The sequence below is a fragment of the Camelus dromedarius genome, chromosome 17 (genome assembly GCF_036321535.1).
Source record: "Camelus dromedarius isolate mCamDro1 chromosome 17, mCamDro1.pat, whole genome shotgun sequence".
Lineage (NCBI taxonomy): Eukaryota > Metazoa > Chordata > Mammalia > Artiodactyla > Camelidae > Camelus > Camelus dromedarius.
In genome coordinates this window covers 2895210-2917538 of record NC_087452.1, presented here as the reverse complement: position 1 = coordinate 2917538, position 22329 = coordinate 2895210, and the positions used below count along the sequence as shown (strand labels likewise).

Sequence of the window (22329 nt, the reverse complement as noted above, 5' to 3'; positions counted from 1 at the left end):
GCAAACAAGCACAGAAATGGCCCGGCCCTCCGAGGGTGACTGAGGGAGCTAAATGATGTCACCACGTGGGGCCTGCTCTCAGTAACTAACACTCCATAAATGTCAGCGATTGGCTTTTTATTGTTTGTTATAAGAGGACACAAAAACAAGCCACTGTCGGCCAGATGCGAGTCTAACAGATGCCACACACTCCTTTCGGTCACAGCCACGGGGGCCTTGGGGTTGGCAGACGTGCACTCAATCCCTGGCTCCAGCTGGAGTAGCTGCGTGACCCCAGGCAAGTGACCTCAGCCCTCTGAGAAACAGTGGTCACATCTGGCTGCCACCGCTTCCTGGGCACAAATCCAGTGTCTGGGCGGCAGGCGGCAGCCCGCCAAGCCCAGGGCCCGGGACAGGTAGGCCCCTCCTTTGGAGGCTGAGGGCGGGGGGCTGCGTTCTGCCCCTGGAGTGAGGCTGGGCCCCGCACACCGGAGCGGCCACGTTGGGTAGCAGTCCCGCTGGAACCAGGTTTTCTGCCAAGGGCTGCCCCCTTGGCTGGCTCTGACCTGGGGCCCAAGTCCCCAGGCTCTAAAGCTGCAACTCAGCCAGGCCTGCGGCTTCCCCTCCCCGTGGACTTGGAGGCAGGGACCAGCTCAGTCCGGGAGAGAGGCCTCTCTGGGCTGCCTGCACGCACGCAATCGCTCTGGAGCGTCTGCTGCCTTATCTTCCAGCTGTAGACTCTGGAGCCAGATGCCTGGGGTCAAACCCCAAGGCCCTGCTTACCAGTCACAAGATCACAGGAAAGTCACTTCCGCTTTCTGGGCCTTACTTGGTGTTCTCATCTGTAAAATGGGGAAGTGACAGCTCCTTCCTCATGGTGTGGCCATGAGGATTAACACTCAGAACGGGGGCTGGCAGTGAAAACGCACCACGTGGCATCAGCTGTCGTCATCTGCACCACCGTCATCGTCCTCACGGTCACCTCCAGTACCCTGGACGGTGGGTGCAGCCCTTTGGGGCTCTGGAGTAACTTTAGAGGACACGAAGACGTATCTGGCTTCAAGGACGTTGGTTTCGTCTTTCCTCGCGCTCTCCGGCAGCAGGAGTATGCGAGGCGCTGACAGCTGCTGCCTGCTGAGGGCTCGCTGCGTGCCAGGCACCGCGCAAGGACTGCGCCGGCTCCGTCCTGTGCAGGACGCGCTGGTATCACTGTTCCTGTACCTCACACCGGAAACCAAGCCACAGAGGGGCGAAGTAGCCCGCTTCCCAAGTGCACCAGTAGGGCTCAGCGGTGCAGGCAATGAGGCCGAGCCTGGCCAATTTACGAGGAAGAGGAATCTACTGGAAGGATGTCGGGTACTCATGGAATCCTCGGGAAGACTGGAGACCAGGCTCAGAAACACAGGTAAGAGCCGGGATAGGGAAGGCGGAAGGGGCACTGCCAAGGGGAACACTGGTGAGAAGTGGCCCTTTGCCACTGCTGGACCATCCCAGCCACCACCACCTGCATGAGTGATTGCTCCTCTGGTCCTGCATCTTTGCACCTGTCACTAAATATTCAAAGTCCCCTGGGACAGGAGCCCGTGATCTGGAAGGAAGGAGAAGGAGTATCTTGTCCTTTCGGCTTCCATAGTGGGAGGTGGGCCCTCTTTCCTCCAAACTCCACTGGTGAGGGGATGGGTTTGCAATAGGAAGGAGATTCAGATAAAGGGGAGCCAGAGAGACAGGTAACAAGATTGCTGGAATCTCTGAACAGTCATGGAAAATGTGTCAGTCAGCGATGCCACACTAACAACATGTAACAAAGCACCCCAAAGCTCAGTGGCTTGAAACAAGAGCCATTTATCCTCATGGGTCTGTGGGTTTTGGGTGTTTGGACGAGGTCAGGTTGTGCGGTGGCTCTGCTAACGCTGCAGGTCTGGGGGGGGCGGCTGGGCAGCTCTGCCCCTCGTGCCCGCATTCCCCTTGGACCAGTGGGCTGGCTGGAGCTGTTCTTCTCACGGGGGTGGCAAAGGCACGAGCTGGCAAACGAAAGCACACAAAGTCCCCTGAAGTTCAGGTCTGAAACTGGCACACTGTCACCTCTGTTCCATTCCACTGTCCAAAGCAAGTCACACGGTGAAGTCCGAAGTCAAGGGCAGGAGGGCACGCTTCATCCCAGACAAGACCGTCCATCTGCGCAGAGGTGCTGAAGGAGTGGGGCCAATGGTTCATGCAGCCAAGAGGCCCCTCCTACCTTCTTGAATGCTCCTGGCACCTCTACTCTCTGGCCTGGAGCACTGAGGAATCCCGCACGGATCACCTGGCTCCATGGTAACTGTTGGGCCCTCCCCTCAATATGTCCATCACCTTGTGAAGGAGATGACAGAGCAGAAAGATGGAAGGAAATCCAGTCCTTGAAGACATCTTCAAGATACAGAACCAGCTCCAGAGTGACATCCTCGGAACTTATGATGGGAGCACATCTCGCTGTCATGTGAGCCGCTCCTAGCCGGTGCCCTGTACCTGCAGCCAAGGCATCTCCCCGCCCCAGTAGCACCTCCGGTGTCAGGCTCTTAACGGAGGAATGAGACCATAGTAACAGCTAACCCTTATGCAGGGTTTTCGGGCGACACCCCTTGCTCAAGGTCACACAGTAACACTTCACCGAGTCCGGATTTGAACCCAGCTGGCTGGCCCGAGAGCCTCTAACCCCACACTGTGCACAGAGCGAGCCATGTGCTGGGCACATGGCACGGACAAGCAAATCAGCGACTCTTTTCCTCTTAGAGTCGCAGACTCTTGTGAGAATCTGATTTTAAAAACTAAGGTCTTAGGGCCCCGCCCCTAACCCCAGTGCTCAAGCCCACCCATTTTGCACCTGGCTCCCAGGGGTCATGGAGAGGCCACTACCATTGTTACAGAGGGAACACGGAGGTAAGGTGCTTGGCACTGAAGGTCATGGCCAGAGTACCCTCCCACTGCCTCCCCTGGCTCCCTCCCTGCTTCAGGCCTGCGGTGGCTCCACCTGGTCAGTGCTCTGTCCCTCATGCCCTGAGGTGTGACCTGGGGTCAGGGGAGGATCTCCATCTTTTCCTTAAGGATGCAGGAGACTTCTGTACCTGGTCCCAGGTTTGGGTAGTGGGAGAAGTCAAGGTTGAAGTAAAAGTGAGCAGAGAAAGATTCTTAAAATCCAGAATTTCCGTGGGCTTGACCACTGGGAACACAGCCGGGAGTGTTCCTCTCGGATGTCAAGCAGTGTGTGGTTTCCATCTCCGGAGCACAGCCCCCGTCCCTCCCCAACTGCTAACACCAGATCAAGGGAACCCACCCTCACTCCACCCACCCCCCAGGCCCCTCCGCTTGCCCCTCAGGGTCCTCCCCAGGCTCGGACAGGCCTCAGCCCGAAGTGCCCTGCCCTCCAGAACTGCCTTAAGGGGACAGCTGAGCAGCTCTTGGGTAATTGTGGCCCATCCTGGCCTGAGGCGCAGATGGTTTCCCAGAACCTCAGAGTTGGGAAAAACTCCCAGATGCTCCCAGGCCAGTGGTTCCCATGGGAATTCCCTGAGGCAGTGGTAAAATCGCAGATTCCCAGTTGTTCCCCCAACAGTGAGCCGGCATCTCCGGGGCAGGGCCCAGGAATCTGCACATAAACCAGCGCCCCAGGTGATGCACAGCAGACTGAGGAAGCCCAGGGCCACTGAGGGGGGTCCGGGCCAGGCACCAGCAGTGTCCGCTGTGGGAGACAAAGGTAGAAAGCGTTCATTTTCCATTTTAGATTCTCCTGTACTGTTTTAGTATGTTACCATGAGCATTTATTGGTAGTATAATTTAAAAAAACACAATAGGGCAAACATTTTCAATGAGAAGCTTCCAGAGGCCCAGTGGCAATGGGCAAGCTTGGCCTGAAGCTTGCTCGGGGGTGATGGGTGGCCAGGAGGAGAATCAGGGAGTCCTGGGTTGGAATCCCACTCTGTCATTTCCTGGCTGTGTGCTCTGGGACAAGTTGCTTTCCCTCTCTGTGCTCAGCTTCCCCTCTAAACAATTTGGATAATTACCCTCCCCCTTATGAGTCCCTACTGAGTATGCTGTGGGGTGAGGGTACCAGCTTGCTGAGTTAGTGACTGTGGCATTCTCCGAGGGTCTCGCTGGGGAAGGCAGTACCCCCCCCCACCCCACCCACACGGGAAGGTGATCTGGAAATCCCACACACATAAGCTCTTGGGTTTGGGCCTCTGTCCCTCTGTCTCCCAAACCAGCAACGAGCTCAGAATTCCGCTGCTCCCGCTACCAGCCTCCCTAGCCAGCAGGTTCTGCTGCCACAGGCCATCCCACGGGGAGCTAAGGCCCGGGGAGCTAAGGCCCAGGGATCCTGACCTGGTCCCTCCCTCCACTCTCTCTGTTCGACCCCAGAAACAGCCAGCCGCTTCCAGCTCCCCACAGGGTTCATGCCGTTTCACGTCTCTGGACCCGCGTCCACCCTGTGCCCTCTGCTTAGCACATCCTACACCCTCCTCACTGCTGCTTCTCTAGTGGAAATCCTTCCAGATGTGCTGAAGCAGCACATCCTGCTTGAAAACTTCTCCTGACCATCCCGGCCCTCCCGTCTCGCCCACACACACCCCTTAGCCTCAGCTTGACAGGCCGTACCCTCCTCTGCTAACCCTCTCTACGTTTAACTGCCTCGGTTCTGGTCTTGGCCCACACTGAGTCACAGTGCATCTGTACCTGGCTCTGCATCCTCACTACCCTGGGCAAACCAGCTCTACGAACTTCAACTTCCCCATCTGTCAAACGGGCATATACCTGCTCCCTCTCAGGGCTGTTGTGAGGATCCTAAACAGTGCCTAGGTGTCTAGTAACTGCTCTGTGCCAGGACGGAACCCCTGTCAGTGTGCTCGTATGAGAAGGTACTGCGGGGCTGCGTGTCCCTGGGAAGATGGGGAAGGCCACCTCCTCCCACCCACCCCTCCCCGGCCCAGCCCTGGGGCCAGCAGAGTCCCTTTTCTCCAGGCCCCACCCACTGGGCCTCTCCTGTCCAGCACAGCTGGCCCAAGGATCCCTGCTTCCAGGGTGCCCCCTCTATGATTCCTGAAGCCGACCCCCAGCGGAGCTGGGGTGACTCAAGCAGCCAGCTCTCAGCTTGTACGTCAGAGGGGAGTGGATGCTCCAGGTTTGACCATTCACAGCCCAGATCCCCTGGCCCATTCATTGTCAGGGGTGGCCAGGTTTCCCAAGCATGGTCAGTGACAGCCCTCAGCAGCACTCCTGCTGAAGCACTTGAAGGAAATTGGCATCCTTTCTCTATTGGACAGCGCTGCCTGAAGCTGCTGGAGACTACCTGCCCATCAACAAAGGTAAGGCCGCCTGAGAATGAGGCAACACAGAGGAAACCAGAGTGGACAGAGGGGACTTCCTTGCTGTGCACCCTCAGGCAAATTATATGCCTCAATTTCTTCATTTGTCAATTGGGGACATCATTTGAGCACCTGGATCCAGCCATGCCTGAAATCCTGGGGCTTGACAGTTATGGGAATCAGTAAGTCTCCCTCTCTTTTGAACCAGCTCTTCTGTCACAGGCAACAAACTGTAAGAGAGAACTCATGCAATAGAGAAGCTGGGGCATAAGCCCAAAATTTTCACTGCCTGGTGGCAGAGCCCCAAGGCCGGACTTATCAGATGCTTGAGTCCTTCCCCCAGCCTTGGAAATGAAGGCTCGCCTTGATAAAGATGTGGCTACTATAATAGCTTCCCATGAAATCAATCACTTAGGGTAGATGTGGTGAGGAATTTCTGGCAAATGAAATGATGCAGATGCCCCGTGAGTTAATGAGGCCTGGGTATTCTCGCTGACACCCCTGGGAGAACAGAGCTGAAAGGAGATGCCAGAGAGAGCCGTTCTATTTCCAAGCACTTGTGAGGGCAGTTTGGGAACTTCCTGGCCCAACAGCACCACACAAGGAAAGAGATGAGACGTGTGTGTACCGTTGTGGATGCTGACTGCGGGGTGGGGGCGGGAGGCTTTGGGGAGGGGGAGTGTGCAGGGCTTTTCTTAGATCTCTTGCTGGGTAAACTGAGGCTGGGAGAGGTGAGCTGCCTGACGCACCCATGAAAGAGTAGATGATGTGCAACAAGAAGGCAGGTGTCCTGAGTCCGGCCCAGGCGGGGCCCACTCGGCTCCAAGCAGCAGCTGGAGAAGGTGCGTCCTTGTGGGTGGGGGCTGCTCCCCGCCATGTTCCCAGGGCCCTGCACATGGTGGGTGCTTGTTTAGGCTGAGATCTGAATTATGACTGGGCTTGGAGAGGTGGAGGGAGTAGAAAGGTGCTCCATTTAGAGGGCATGGCAGGTACAAAGGCCTGAGATCCCTTCCCTTAGTAAAACAGCAACAACCATGACCACCACCATCACCACCACCACCACCACCAAGACCACCATCATCACCACTGCCCCCCACAAGTGGGCATTGTCCGTGCCAGGTAAGTGTTTCGCAAGCACCATCTCATTTAACTTTTACATCTGCTCTAGGAAGCAGCTGCTATTGTCAGTCCCATTTACAGATGGGGAAACTGGGGTTCAGAGAGGTTGAGTGACTCTCTCAAGGTCACACAGCCAAAAGCCATGATTCAAATCAAGATGCCCAAGCCCATGCTCTTGGTGGGGACACTGGCCTGTTTCCTCAAGTGGTCCTTTCTGGGCCTCCCTTCCCTCATCTCTGAGAGGTCAAGGAGTCCAGAAGTTCATGGAGAAAAAAGACTATGGGCAGTAAGAAGACCCCAAACTTCTTGCTGACATGCCACCCAGGCCAACACCCTCACACCTGGAGACATTCTAGGGCCCCAGGCTACCACATCCAAGCAGCCCCTCTCTCTGCTTTTACCTGTACAGTTCCCTGTCCCCACCGTGTCCTTGGTTAAACTTTGGACAGGCTTGTCCCTGGCACAGAACCGGGTGTGCAGGAGGGAGACAGCCAGTGCAATCTCCCTTGGGATGGAGCAATCAGAAGGCAATGGCGCACAGCCAGCATTAGAACGCAGCCTTCGCAGGGGCTCCGAGGGCAACACGGAGCCGTCTGGGGGCTGTCCACAGCCCTCGGAGCTGGAACACGCTGGAGGCAGGGAGCCCCAGGGCTCTGGGGGAAAGTCAAGCAGGGGCTGGATGAGCACTTCGAGGGGAGAAGACACCTGTTCGAGTCACGGTCCTCACAGATAGTAATAGTAAGAAAAGAGCCAGCACTTCATTGTTTGAAATTGAGACATAGTTGGCGTGTAACACTGCACTGGTTTCAGGTGCGCAACACAACGAGCCGATGCGTGTGCGTGCTGGGAGCTGACCCCCGCAGTAAGTCCAGTTATCGTCCATCCCCACCTATAGTTACAGTTTTCTTCTTGTGATGAAAGTGTTTAAGGTCTGTTCTCTTAGCAGCTTTCAAATACACAACACGGCGTTGTTCCCTATGGCTGACCACAGAGCCAGCACTGCCACAGCGCCCACCGGGCAGCGCCACTCTGAGCGCCTTCCTGCAGAGTTACGCAGGACGTCCCCGACAGTCCTCGGGGTAGCTGCCCCTCTTACCCCCACTTCAGAGAGGGGCACACGAGCCCACACGGGCAGGGACTCAGGCAGCAGCCAGGAGCAGGGTGTGAACCCGGGGCTCAGCCCTCCAATGAGTGAGCGCTGGCCGGTGAGGGAGCCCTGAGGCCGCGGCCCACCCCGCTCCCAGGGTGAGGGCGGGTCTCCTCTGACCCATCCGGCCAGGAGCCCAGGAGGAGCCGAACGTTCACAGGAAAGAAAACACAGGAAGCCCTTAAAGACAGAGCTAAACTAAAACCACATGGAGAACCGTTCTTCACTCTTCAAACTGGAGAAGACCAAACAACGTGATAAAACCCTGTGCTAGGAAGAGAGGAGGGGAAGAGCAGTGGTGCGGGCGCGGCCGCGGGAGGGCCAGGGGAGAGACCGCCTTGGGCAAATGCTTGAACCCTTTGACTAGCAGCCCCGCTTCCAGGAATTTATCCCGCAGGCATGCGAAGCCACAGTGTAAGAATGATGTCTGCTGGTGGTTATTTATTGCCGCACTGATGCATAGCACAAGTCTGGACGGCTGGATCCCACAGGGACTGGCTTAATAAATTACGCTTTATTTGTAAGGTGGCATGCTTGCAGCCACAGACACACGACGAGGAAGCTCTGTACGTGCTGACAGGGCTGTGTGCTGTCTACAAGACACAGTGAGGTAAAGGCAAGGGGACATGGCACCACAGGCATGGTCCACAGAAAGAAAAAAGGGATAAACTGGACCTCAGCAAAACGAAAGAAGTGTGCTTTGCAAAAGACTGTACAGGGGATGAAGAGACAAGCTGCAGACTGGGAGACAGTATTTGCAGACCCCATATCCCAAGAGGACTTGTATTTAGAACATGCAAAGAACATTCTAAACCCAATAGTAAGAAAGTAAGCAATTCAATTAGAAAATGGGTAAAAATTTTGAACAGAGCGATCACCAGAGAGGATGGGTGGATGGCATATAAGCCTAAGAAAAGATGCGCCGCACCCCTGACCACTGGGGAAACGCAGCGCCGAGCTGCGCTGAGACAGCACTCAAACCTGCAACACGGCCAATGTGAAAAGTGCTGATCGGATCGAGGGCTGACAAGGACACAGAGCAACCGGGACTCAATGCTGCTGGTGGGAATGTAAAAACACACAGCGATCTGGAAAGTAGGGTGGCAGTCTCTCAGCCAGTTAAGCATACGCTTATCACACAACTCAGCAACTGCTCTTCTGGGTGCTTCTCCTGGAAAAATGAAGATGTAGGTTCATGCAAAAACTTGCAGGTGAACATTCACAGCACCTCGATTTGTCATCACCGCAAACTGGAAACAACCCAAATGTCCCTCAACAGGCGAATGGATTAACCAACCATGGCCATCCCGTGCATGGAATACCACAAGGCAATGACACGGAATGAGTTACTGACCAGCGACGAATTGAACTGAACTCCAAGGCATTCTGCTGAGCAAAATAATGCCAATCCCAGAAGGTTTTACGCACAGTATGACTCCATTTATCCAGCACTGTCCAAGTGCCCTAACCACGGTGTTAACAGGCCAGCGGCTGCTCAGGAACAGGGTTAGGACAGAGTGTGATTATAAAGTGTTGACAAGAGGGGATTTCTTTATGGTGATTGGAACAGTTCTGTGTCCTGATGGTTACAACATCTATCCTTGCAATTAAATTTCATAGAACTATGTACCAGAAAACAAAACAGAACAATGACTGCATGTAAAAACTGGTGAAGCCCAAATAAGGCCGGGCGCTGAGTTAATGATACTGTACCACGTCGGTTTCCTGGCTTTGACAATGCGCTCCGATTGTGTAGGATGTTATCACCGGGGGGAGCGGGGGGAGCGGGGGGAGCTGGGGGAAAGGCTCACGGGGACTCTCCGTGCTATTTTTGCAGCTTCTCATGAGTCTTAAACTATTTCAAAATTTGAAAGTTTTAAAGTGGTGATGGCTGTGGGCTGCTTTGTTCAATTTGATTTTTTTTTTTTTTTTTTGCTGTAAAAAGTAATAGTAACATGGTGAAGAGTGTGTGTGGAGAGAGTCCCACGTGTGTGAAATATAAATGGGGAGTAATTCCTGCTGATGACAGAACACGGTATTTCTGGAAACATACACAAGGGACTGGGAATGTTGGAGCCACATGGGAGGGGACCGGACGGCAGGGGTACAGCAGTGAGAGAGAGAGGAAATCTAATTTTTCTATTTTTCTCTTGAGACTTTTGAATTTTTATACTGTAGGTATCTCTCACCCTTTAAAACTTTTAATTTAATTTTTTGAAAAGCTTAGAGTGGGGCCTGAGCCCACTGGGAGAAGAGCGACTGGTTTGCCTCTGAGAGCCCAAGGGGCCAGTCAAGAAGGGAGTGGGGCGACGTCCTGTGGACAAAGACTTTACCGGGAAGGCAGTATTTTACGGGGCTCAAGGGAGGCTGGAAACACAAAAGAATAATTGACAGGGCAGGGAGGGCACTCGGCTGCGGCTGGCAGGGCTAGGAAGTGATGCCTCCTCTGTGTCTGTGACAACAGCGGGCAGAGGCAATGAACACGGCCACAACTGTGGACACTCACCCGCCGCTTAGCTGGGCGCCTCCAGGCACTAACTCACGTGCCCTCACAGCAGTGTCATCACATAAGGAGGACGCTGAGGACCCGAGCAGAGTGACTTGCTCAGGGTCCCACGTGGGGTCTGTGGCACCCAAACTAGACTGATTTCCACCTTGGTTCTCCCGACCAGAATCCACACCACCAGTGCTGGGCCAGGCCCCGTGCTGGGCCCTGGGAGGGGAGGGGGAGGTCCCGGCCTGGAGGCCTCCTTGGCTGGTGGAGAGAAGGAGGGCATGGAGGATCCCCAGCTCCGGCTGGGGCAGCAGGCTCGAGTCTCTCTTCACATCCTTCCTCCCCTCCTCTCAAATGGGGAGTGTGATCATGCCTTCCTCCCAGGGCCTGAATTGGCCACAGCGGGCACCGGACACCTGGTTAAGTCCTGGGGAAGGTCCAGACGTCCATCAGCAGGTGAAAGGGGACTCAGTGGGGGAGGGCAGTGGGCTTCAGAATTACTGAAGGGAATTTGGATTGTTCGAGACTCTTCAGTGCCATCCACGGAATGTCACACAGCAGCGAGTGACAGCTTCGTGCAGTGATGTCACCTAAAGAGTGAAGACCAGAAGCAGCCAGGAAAAGAAAAGAGCACTCACCGTGCTGTTCCAGGCGCAGCGTCTAAAAGCGGGGTTAGGGGCCAGGCTGGCAGCGACCTTTGCGGAAGACCCTCCGCTCCTCTAGTCCCCCTGCCCTTGAGGGCAGGGGTGAGGCGGCGGGACAGGCGTGCTGGCTCTGCGACAGCTCGTCAGGCTGACGCTGTGTCCCGTGCAGTTTCCTCTATGTATGTTACACAAAAGGTTTATCTGAGGAACTCAAGGACGGCAACCTGGAGAACGGGAGAAAGCATTTGCCAGGCACCTCTGTGACGAGGGGTTCATGCCCAGGACATATAAAGAGCCCCTGCAACTCAACAACAAAGCCCAGACAACCAGACCAAAAAGCGGCTAAAGGGTTGGAGAGGCACTTCTCCAGAGACGACATGCAGATGGCCAAGGAGAGTCTGAAAGATGCTCAGTGTGAGGGGAAAGTTAATCAAGCTGCAACGAGATACCACTTCAGGCCCATTAGGATGGCTACTGAAAAGCAGAAAGGCAGCAGCAACAAGCCAGAAACAAGCCACTGCTGGAAAGATGTGGAGAATCTGGAACGTTTGTGCAGTGCTGATAGGAATGCAAGATGGCGTAGCGACTGTGGAAAACAGGATGGTAGTTCCTAAAAAAGCTATAAACAGAATTATCATATGGCCCAGCATTCCCACTTTTGGATATATACCCCGAAGAATAGAAAGCAGGGTCTCGAGGAGATATTTGTGCCCTCGTGTTTATAGCAACATTACTCACAGCAGCCAAAAACCTGGAAGCAACCCAAGTGTCCATTGACGGATGAATGGATAAGCAAAATGTGGTCTACACAGACAATGGAATATTATTCAGTCTTGAACAGGGAGGAGATTCTGACACATGCTTACAACATCAATGAACCCTGAGGACATGGTGCTCAGTGAGATAAATCAGTCACAAAAGGATAAATGCATGGCCCCATTTACATGACGTCCCTAGAGCAGGCGGATCCACAGAGACGGCAAGTAGAGTGGTGGCGGCCAAGGCGCTGAAGTGGAGGGGGGGTGAGAGATTAGTGGTGACGGGGGCAGAGCTTCAGTTCGGGAAGATGAAAAATGTTCTGGGGACAGATGGAGGGGATGGTTGCACAGCAGTGTGAATACACTTAACGCCACTGAACTGGACACTTAAAAATGGTTAAAATGGTAAATTTTATGTTATGTGTATTTTCCCAGAGTTAAAAACAAGCCAACAAGCAAGCAAACAAAAGGAATGTGGACTGGCCTCTAACTGGATTGGAAGTCAGGACCTGAGACTGGACCCCGCCAAGCCTGGGTCTCCTCGCCGGCAGGTGGACACAGGGGGCCGGGTCTGGGGGCGCAGCGAGGATTGGAGGACAGGCAGGCCAGCTCGCGGGTGTGAAGGTGTCTGTGTTCTCAGGACCACGGTGGGGACGGGGGGGCCACCGATTTCTCAGGCACGGCCCCTGGCGGGAGGACTTGCATTCTTGCACCTCCAGATCTTCCTGCAAGAGCTGAGAGGTCAGAGCAGGACCTCCGGGCGCAGTGGTCTCACAAAGTGGATTTCTCAACCTAGTCCCAGGTCTGCTGTCACCTCCAGGCTCCCTCCACTGTGTGTGGAGGGGCTGGGGATGGCGGTAGGCAGGCGTAGGGGGGCACAACGTGAAGGTGGGCTCCCAGGAGGACAGGACCCTTCCTCTACTCTAGTCCCTTGCCCTCTAGCTCCTCTGCCTCCCCTCACACCCTTTTAGCAGTCAGCTTGGGGTCCACATGCCACCCATGAGCCTTGAGCCTGAAGCAGAAGCCTCCAGCCTCAGCCTCTTCATCTGCATGGGGAGGACGACAGAGCCTCGCCTCTGAGTCCTGGGGCTGCGAGCAGTCCTGGTGCCAAGGGGCCTGGCATGTCTGGGGCTGCCCCAGGTTCCGCAGGCCCGCCTCTCAGAGCCCCCAGGCAGCCGAAGTCCATCTGGCCCGAGCCCTGCCCAAGCAGGCCTTCCCGCAGAAGGATTCAGGCGTTGGTGCGGATCCAGGGCCTGGAGCGGAGTAGCAGGAACTGTGGTCAGGGGTGCCTGGAAGGCTGGGCGGGCAGCGGCCAATGCAGTGGCAGCCCTCCTCTCTCCACTCCTGAAAGCCCCAGCCCTGCCACATCTCCACTGTATTTCCCGGGGTAAGCCACAGGGCCTCTCTGACCTTCGGGCTCCTCGTCAGTCAGAGGTCTGTTGTGGGGAAAGCTGGTCTCTGCTCCACATGGCGTCAGCTGGATCCGCTTACCTGGGGCCTGGGAGGGCCTTTTCCAAGATGTTGCACCCATGGGTGTTGGGGGAGCTCAGCTGGGGATGTGGGTGGGGTCTTGGTTTGTCTCTGCAGGGCCTCTTCATGGGCTGCCTGGGCTTCCTCAGGGAGAGTGGCTGGGTGCCCAGAGCCAGTGTCGCAGAAAGTGGCGCACTGTCACGTCTGCTGCACTCTACTGCTCAAGCGAGAGCGTCCAAGTTCCAGTGGAAGGAGGGTCTACGCTGCATTCTGCATCTTGATGGAAGGGGCGCCTGGGAGTCAAGAGGACACACCTGACCTCTGCAACAAGCCTTCAGTGATGCGGGCTTCGAGATGCTCTAACTGGCAGCAGATACGTAAGTGGCAAAGGTGGTCGATCAAAGAAACTGGTTCAAAGATTCTACTTCTAGGCTCCAAGAGTTTAAGATCTTCAGGGTCTAAACTTTCAAATTCAGTCCTTACAAGATCTTATGACCCCATCACACTTTCTCATCTAGATCCAGAGCTGGACCTTTCTGATTTGCAGTGAAGCTAGCGATTTATCTGTGTGCTACCTGTACCGTCTTTTTCCTTAAAATTTTAAATGAAAATTTAAACATTTTTCTTTTAATTTAACCTTATTTCAAATAAGAGTAGTATCTGTGAAATCATGGATTTGAAGGACGAACCACTATTTTTCTCAAAACATACCAAAGAAGCTTTGGTAATGCAGTCCTGGCGCCCCCTCAAACCATCTCAGGCTCCATCAGCAATTTGGATGCCACGTTTCAGAAGCCACTGTCCAAAGCGCCAGCCCCTCATTCCTGCAGGGAAGGAAGCGTGGAAGCATCCATGTGCAGCAAGCAGCAGGTCGTCCCTAGGGCAGGAGTTCTTTGGGCACCGAGAATGCAGGACCCACTCACCCATGGGTCGGCGAAGACGTCTGTGCGGTCCTGCTCTGGGTGGAGGTCAGGGCTGGGGGGCTGGGGGGCTGGGTTCTGGGGAGCACGGCTCTCCGCACGGAGCCCGCCAAGGGCTGGGACCATGGTGGGGGGGATACTATGCAACACCACCATCTAGTGGCCAAAACGCAAGACACTGAGGGGAGGAACAGAGAACAGACAGCTCCCGGACTTGACATAAAGGGACAAATGACCGAGAAACAAAGCAATCTGGCAGCTACTCAAGTACTAAAGGGTCAGTGCAAACATGACTTAAATGGCCATCCATGGAGCACTGTTAAAATATCAGCACATCATATGGAATAGTGTGTGGGCATTGCCAAGGACGCTGTAAAGACACGTTATTGACATGGAAAGAGGCTTACTGGAGTGGGGGAGCGAGCACTAATCAGAGTAACTCCTTGCAGCTGTGAGCATAAATCCACTCGCGGTATCAAGGGAGACACGTCTGTTGCTCCCCGTCGTCCCCATCCACACAGATGCTCAAGCCAGAAACCTAGCCATCGTACTCAACCTTTCTCCCCAACCCTTACCCCTCTGCAGTTCCCCTGCTTCTCCCCCTCCCCACGGCCACCACCTTGGGCAGAACCAGCATCATCTCTGCCTTCTCCACTTCACAGCCAAGAGGGCTGTCCCGAATGCCAAGTGGACCACGTCTGGGCACAGTGTCACCTCCCCAGAGGTAATGGGATTTCGTCTTTGTATTTTCTGATTTGTCTGGGGAACAAGTATTATTTTGACATAATCAGAAGAATATAAGTTATATTTATTTTAAAATAAAATCAAATGTTTAGGCTATTGGTACATGGTGAGCTCAAAGAAGAGGAGGTCTGTGTGGACTGGAAGGCTGGGGAAGGTCCCAGGGAGGTGAGGATCGAAGGGATAGAAACATCAAGCATGGGAAAGAGGACAACACCCCAGAAAGGAAAACATGTGGACAAAGGCATGGAGGAGGGCAAGGGCGCCTGGCGGTGGCGCTGAGATTTTGTCTGCCCGGCACACTTAATTCTCATTGCAAACGCTTTTTCCCCCTCAGGAGTCACCCTTCCCACATTCTCAGGCCACAAGTTTTCAGTGAGGCTGATTCTCAACATGGGGATGTGAATTGGTCTGGGCCAATGAGAGCCTTTCCTGGGATTTTTGCCTCATCTATTGAAAAAGAGTGTTGTCTTTCCCTTGGAGCTACCAAGCTGGGAGGATATAAGCCAGATCTTCTTTACCATTGCAAGGGAAAAGCTTGTCTGAGAAAAAAGCCCACACAGGAGAAATCAGAGCCAAAGATGGAGAAAGTCATGTTCCTGATGACAGGATTTGAGCACCTGGATCCAGCCACACCTGAAGTCATTTCCCCCTAGAATTTTCAGATCTGTGAACCAATAGATTCCCCCTCTCTCGAGGACTGGGCTAATTTGCCGTCTGTTCCTATTACTTGCAACCTAAAATTTCCTAATTTCCCCACTAGTCTGGCCTGGGATTGAGACTTGCTATGGAAAGCAGAAGGGAGACTGAGCAGAGGCAGCAGAAGCAGCACATGTAATGGGAATTTTGGGAGGCAAGGCTTTGACTCCCAGCGGACTAAGCATCTAGTGTGGGAACTGGAGAGTCAGAGTATCTGAGCCAAGCCAGAAATCTGAAACCCTAAAAGGCACTCTCCCCTGACTGCCCACAGGCCGCAGTCCCCTCATCTATCCAGAGATCTTTTGAAAGGAGACCCAGGGACAGAAATGGCCTAGGGCAGCTCCTGTTCTTGGCTTCTTGAAGCTCTGGGAGGAAACTTTGTAAGTCTTCCCAGACCGCACTGGCGAGGCCAAGAATCCACAAGACAACTGTGCAGGGGATGAAATGGGTGCAGGGGGGCGGGGGGGTCATTGGATGCATTCTGCATTTTCCACTGCTCTCTCCCTGTCTGTGCGTGGCCCGACTGCTTCCGAGGGCCTTTGGTCCCTGGCAAGAGGGGTTCTGTGGGGGTGGAGGAGACAGACAGAGACCCGCCGGTTCTAGCACAAATCGGGTTCCTCTAAGAGCTGCATGAAGGCACGACACATGGAGACCCCACAGGCCCTGGAGGGTCGGTACCAGTGTCATGTGCCTCCTCACAACACCTAACATAGTGCCTGGTGCAGGGTCATACAAAGGGGGCTAGTTTCCCTTCAGAAAGCAGAGCCCGTGTCCTTGCTGGGAGCAAGCGGAGCAGGAGTTCGCGGGGACTGAGGTGGGTGATCACATGTCACTGCCTGTCTCTGCAGTGGACCTCACCCACTGCCCCCCTGCAGCCGTCTCATCTGGCCCCAATGAGGGCACAGCTGCCCTGAAACCTCTGGCCTGAGACCAGCCACAAACCACTTCCCAGCTCTTAAGTGTTGCAGCCATATATGTGAGCTAAAATCAACAGATACAGAAAAATATTTGTTAAAATTCAATGCCTATTCATGATAAAAACTGTCAGAGAAAGTATCAAAGTCCTTAATCCAGTAAAGGGTGTCTGACACACACACACACACACACACACACACACACACACACACACAGAGCTAACATCATCATTAATGGTGAAATACTGAGCACTCTTCTCCTGAGGACAGGACCAAGTGAAGGGTGTTGACCACCAGCATCTCTATTCAAGATGGCATCCTAGGACCCAGTCATTTCAATAAGGGGGGGGGGGATAAAAATAAAACAAATAAGGATTGGGAAGGAAACATACAAACTGTTTTATTATTTCAAATAATAAAACTTCATGGAAAAAATCCAAAATAATCTACAAGATATGAGAATGAATGAGTAAATTTAGCAAGGTTACTGACTATAATCAGCACCCCCAAATCAAATGAATTTCTATATACTAGCAACAATTAGAAAAAGAAAAACTTTAAATGTCATTTATAATAACACCAAAAATGATCAGATACTTATGAATAAATCTAACGAAGGAGATGCAAGACTCCTATGCTAAAAACTACAAAATGTTGCAGAGTAACTGAAGAAGACTTAAATAAATCGAGGGCTATACCATGTTCATTGACTGGCCGACTTAATGTTACTAAGATGTCAGTTCCCCCCAGAGAGAATTGCATCCAGAGGGCCCTTAGGAGTTTTGGGCTTTACAGGGGTGTGAAAGCAATACACACTTGGAGGAAACTGTACTTCAGATCTTGATCTCTCCCAGGCTGGTGTACGCGGTTACAATCCTTTCTCGCAATGCAAACCGCTGATACACTTACCGCCATTCTGTACCCAGACAACCATTCTGTTTCTCAATTTCAGTGCAGTATTCAATAGATTACATGAGACAGTCCACATTTCATTACAAAACAGGCTTTGTGTGAGATGATTTTGTCCAGCTGTAGGCTCAGTGCTCTGAGCACGTGTAAGGTAGGCCAGGCTAAGCTGTGATGTTTGGTGGGTTGGCTGTATTAAAGGCATTTCTGACTTGTGATAGTACCAACTTAAATGGGTTATCAGGATGTCATCATATCGTAAATCAAAGAAGATCCGTATTCAGTGTGCACCTAGTCGATAGCCCAGCAGGCATTTTTGAGGAAATTGGCATGCTGATGTGAAAATTTATACGGACGTTCAAGGGATCTAGAACAGGTAACACCAATCTCAAAAAATAAAAACAAAAGCACAAACCTGGAGGACTACGTCAAGAGACGTCAAGAGCTTTTATAAACCCACAGCAGACAGTGTGGTGGAGCGTAACAGTCGTCCAGCGGACCAGGCCAGGGAGCCCCGCAGAGCCTGGCTGTGTTGGCACCTTCCATCAGCTGATTATAGTCCAGGCGCACTGCAATTCAGTGGGGGGAAGACGGTCCTTTTAGTAAATAGTATCAGCTCAACTGGATCCCCTTATGGGGAAAACACAAGCCTGCCTCCTACCACACACAAGTATTAATTTGAGATGGATCATAGATCCACAGTAAAATGATAACTCCTTTAAAGAATAGAATATCTTCCTGACCATGAGGTAGGCAAACATTTCCTAAAGAAAACACACTGAGAGAAGAAGTTTGTGGTACATCTATGAAAAAGAACTCATATCCAGAATACATAAATAACTTTTATAAATTAATAAGGAAAAGATAAACACCCCAGTTTAAAAACAGGCAGATACTTGCACAGCTGCTGCGCTCAAGGGGATATTCAAATGTCCGATGAGCACAGAAAGCACCCTGGTCAGCACGGAAACGCCGATTAAACCTCAGCAGGACGCCTCGCACATACCCCACCAAGGCGACTGTGCGTGGTGGCCCCGGAGGGATCTCCCTTCAAGGGACGGCCTGCTGGACAGCCACACAATTGCCATCAGCAGGCAGCTGTCAGCCCCTTCAACGTCTGCTGGGAGCCACCCTGTCTAAGGCCATGGCGCTCACCGAGCAGTCCGCATCCAAAGGCCAAGAGAGGCAGGGCTTGGAGGTCGGCCGTTTCCACCGAAGTGGTTGCTGTGACGGGCGGTGCTCACTCCAGCGCCGCTCCTGGGCTGACCGGGCTCCACCCGCCTGCATCACAGATTAGCTTGGACCTCTGTCCAATTCTGCTCCGCCCCTTTCTCCCCACAGGAGCTGGTCCCTAACGGGCACCTTGCAACCCAAATTCCATTACAGCACCTGCCTCTGGAGAAGCAGCTGTGACAGCGAGGATGTGGATACAGAGCAGCCGGAACCGTCAGTTATTGCTGTCTGGATCGGAACTTGACGCCACTTCAGAAACCTGTCTGGCGGCGTCTGCTCAAGCCCAAGCTGCAGATCCCCTGCGACCCAGCAAATTCTCTTCTCGGCAGATGCCCCCCGAAATCCTTGCCCTGCCCACAGAAGCCGTGTTCACGGAAGCCTTACTCATCGCAGCCCAAACCGGCAACCTTCCAAATGGCCGCCAACAGGAGGATGGATAAGCACATGACAGGAAGTTCGTACAACGCAATAGCTCACAGCTGCTGCTAAACACAAGGTGGGCTAATCTCACAGGCAACACGCTGAACTGAGGAGCCAGACATGGAAGAGTGCACAGCGTACGCGCATATACTTCCATCCACAGTACAGCCTGTCTGTGATGACAGGAGTCAGAACGGGGGGAACTGATGCAGGGGGAGGCTTCTGGGAGCTGGAAGTGTCCGGCACCTTGGTCTGGGCGCGGCTACATGCATGTATACACATGTAAAACTCGGTCAGGCTCTACACCTGAGACCTGTGCATGGACTGGACACTCCAGCTTGATAAAGAAAACCAGGTAAAAAAACCTAAGAAGACCCAAGCCTCCATAATGAGCCACATTTATTGAGAACTTACCATGTTCCAGGCCCAGGGCTTTACATGCAGTAGCTCAATCACTCCTCACACAGACACACACCAACACCCACCCACACAACACACAGGCACACCAGCACACACTCCAACACACACACCCCCCGGCACACAGAAAACCCAACATGCTACACAGGCACCACCACCCCTGCGCGTGCACACACACACACACACACACACACACACTCACACTCCCCGGCTACACGGCCCTGCTGAGGGCTGGGCCTCGGGACACGGCGCACCAGGGTCCTGCTGTCCAAACTCTCTGTGCTTCCATCTCCCCATCTTTGATGTGATCACACAGCCCGGTTAGCACAGGGCCGGGGCGCCCAAAGCTCTCCGAACAGGAGGGTTGGCCACTGCTGCTGCCCCGCTGAGGGAGGGCGCCCCTGAGGAGCAGAGTGTTGGGAGCAAACAGAGGAAAGGATGTAGCACGGAACCTGGGAGCCGTTAGGCGGAACGCCTGCGTTGCTCATTTCTGTTTGCAAATCCCTTTCAGGCTTGGGACTCCTGCCTCTCCATTTCTTCCTCTGCATCCTGGGAGGAGGGGGTGACCGTCATGCTAGTTCCATCTGCTGAGAGACCTCGAAATCTGTTTCTGTCCTTGGTTTTTGAAAAGTGAGGACAACTGTGATTCCTTGCAGAGGACCGGCAGGTTTGGAGCTCGGAGGACCTCGAATAGCCAAGTTGGAAGAGGCACAGCGGGTGAAGAACCTGAGCCCCAAGATGGCAAGTGAGTGGCCCAGGTCACCCAGTGAGTGGTGGACCAGAACCTGCTCAAAACCGTGATTTTAACTGTCCCCAACAGCTGGTCATGCGATGGCTTCGTCCTCCTCCTTCAAAGACCCACCTCCCTGCGGACTGGAACCCCTAGTGCAGCTCCTGTTGGAACAGACATTGAGCACTGGCCTCCTTTCTTGTCTGAGGGTCGCCAAAGATGCAAACGAGAACCACATTCAAGAATTCCTCCACCCACAGTCTGGATGGGAACCATATCCCAGCCAGAGGGAGCGGAAGGGAACTCAGGCCTCATCAGCGGCGCCCCCGGGGCCCAGGCAAAACACATTCCTAAAGGGCTCAGACTGGGAGTCTGGGAATAAAGAGATGGAAAAGTCCCTGATCTCAGGGCGGCACTGTCGGCCGAGTGTCAGTCCATCCTCTTTTGTGGGCCCCGCCATCCTGGACACCAGACTGAGGCGTGGCCAGCGTGCGGTTAGGCCTGTCCTCAAAGGAAGCTGTCTTGGCAGTGGATGAGAGAAGTTCTGGCAAAACCCAGACTTGGTGCCCTCCCTTAAGTCTTAAATGGGACTTCTTATGTGATGATTTAGTAGCTAATCCACTCAGCTGAGACCCTGGGCCTGCTGGGTGCCTGGAGGGAAGGCAAGCAAGGAGGATCTTGGTTTTGGCCACTCGGCCCAAGTTCAATGACCCCTGGGAGATTGTGCAACAGACACATAACAGGCCCACCCACAGGTCTCTCCAGCACACCGCCCCGAGAGGTCCTCCCACATCTTTGCTTTGTTTGGTCTCAGCCCTGCGATTCCACTTTCCAAATGCCTCGAGCCCACCGTGTGACTGCTCTTCCCGTAGGACCACATGCCTTGGCCAGCACACAGAACACCCCCCTGCGCTTTCTGCCCTGGGTTTCCTGGTCTCACTGCTGCCTGTGTCCTGTGAAACAGCACAGGGATAGATGGCGTCCGCACCAGCTTCTCGCCAGTCGTACAGCGAGGAGCTGACAGGGAGGCCCAGGGGCAGGGGCCACTGTCCCAAACACAGCCACGGGGTGTGAACACCTTGCAACTCAGGAATCACCTCCCCGATGAAGCCAGGCCTGCGGGGGCGGGCGTGGGGCTGGAGGATGAGCCTGACAGGGCAGGTTCCCCGCCTCTGACGCTCCTGGTCCTTGGGCTGAGGCTGGCACACAGCGAAGGAACGAGCCCACAGCTCTGGGGACACCTTCAGCGCCACACAAGCAAGTCAGCACAAGGGAAGCAGGTCTTCACCGGGAGCAGGAGGTCAGGGAGGTTCAAGGACAAGGGTGGCATCCGAGTGACCCTTGCAGGGATGTGGACGTGAGCGCCAAGAGTCCAGCGAAGGGAAAGACGGCTGTGGCGTTGGGCCGCGCGCAGCGGCCCGCGTCCCTGTCCTGCCGCGCTCTCTGGGTCTTCCTGTCCTCCTCTGTCTCTGTCTCTCTCCTCCTCCCTCTCGGCCCTCTCTTTGTACATCTGCCCAGTGTCACCAGCTGACTTGCTCTGCGTTCCCCGGTTTCGCACCCCCAGCAGCCTGCCGGGCCACGCCCAGTGCCCAGGGCCTGGAGTCCTTCCCTGGTGCCCCTCTAGCTACAGGACACCGCCTGCCAGGGAACCCAGGGAAACGAGTGACTGCCAGCTGTACTCTAGCCAGGGTCCTAAACTCAAGAGAATTAGGACTTCAGAGAGAATCTAATCCAACACTTACTAGAAAACTATTAAGGTATAATTTACATACAGTCAGATGCATACAGCTTCGGGGGCAGGGTAGAGCTCAGTGGTGGAGCACGTGTTTAGTAGACACCAGGTCCTGGGTTCAATCCCCAGTGCCTCTATTAAGAAAAAATAATAAATAAGTAAATAAATAAACTTAATTACTCCCCCCCAAAATAAACAAGGATAAAATACTAAGCTTAGGGAAAATAAGTTACATAAAGATGCACGCAGCTTCAGTGTATGGCTTGATGGCTTTTACATATGAGCACATGCATGTCACTACCATCCAGATCGAGACATGAAACATATCTAGCTCCTCGGAAAGCTCCTTCATGTCCTTCCCAGTTAGCTCCCACCTTTCTGAGAGCAACCACTATTCTGAATCTTTCATAGTTTTGTTAACCCATCCCAGAAATTCCTTTAAGTGGAATCATACAATATGTATCTTTTGAATCTGGCTTATTCTGCTCAGCAGAATGTCTATGAGAGTCGTCTATATTGCTGTATGTAATAGCAGTTCACTCCTTTTGTCTTTGAGTTGCTGAGAAGTATTCTGTTACATGTATGGATATATCGCAATAGGTTTATTTATTCACCAGTGGATGGACATTTAGGTTGTTTCCAGTTTTTAGCTGTTATGAATAAAGATGCT

At 53.6% G+C, this 22329-nt stretch overlaps 1 long non-coding RNA gene across 2 annotated transcripts; it reads left to right on the top strand.

Annotated features, from left to right (window-relative positions):
- Positions 1-520: 520 nt before the first annotated feature.
- On the top strand, positions 521-22329 carry LOC135323325 (uncharacterized). 2 transcript variants are annotated; one of them, XR_010384754.1, is made up of 3 exons: positions 521-1384; positions 18469-18856; positions 19709-22329. It is a non-coding gene; the product is annotated as an uncharacterized LOC135323325 (long non-coding RNA). The 2 variants fall into 2 exon arrangements; XR_010384755.1 differs by lacking the exon at positions 521-1384 and adding an exon at positions 13944-14591.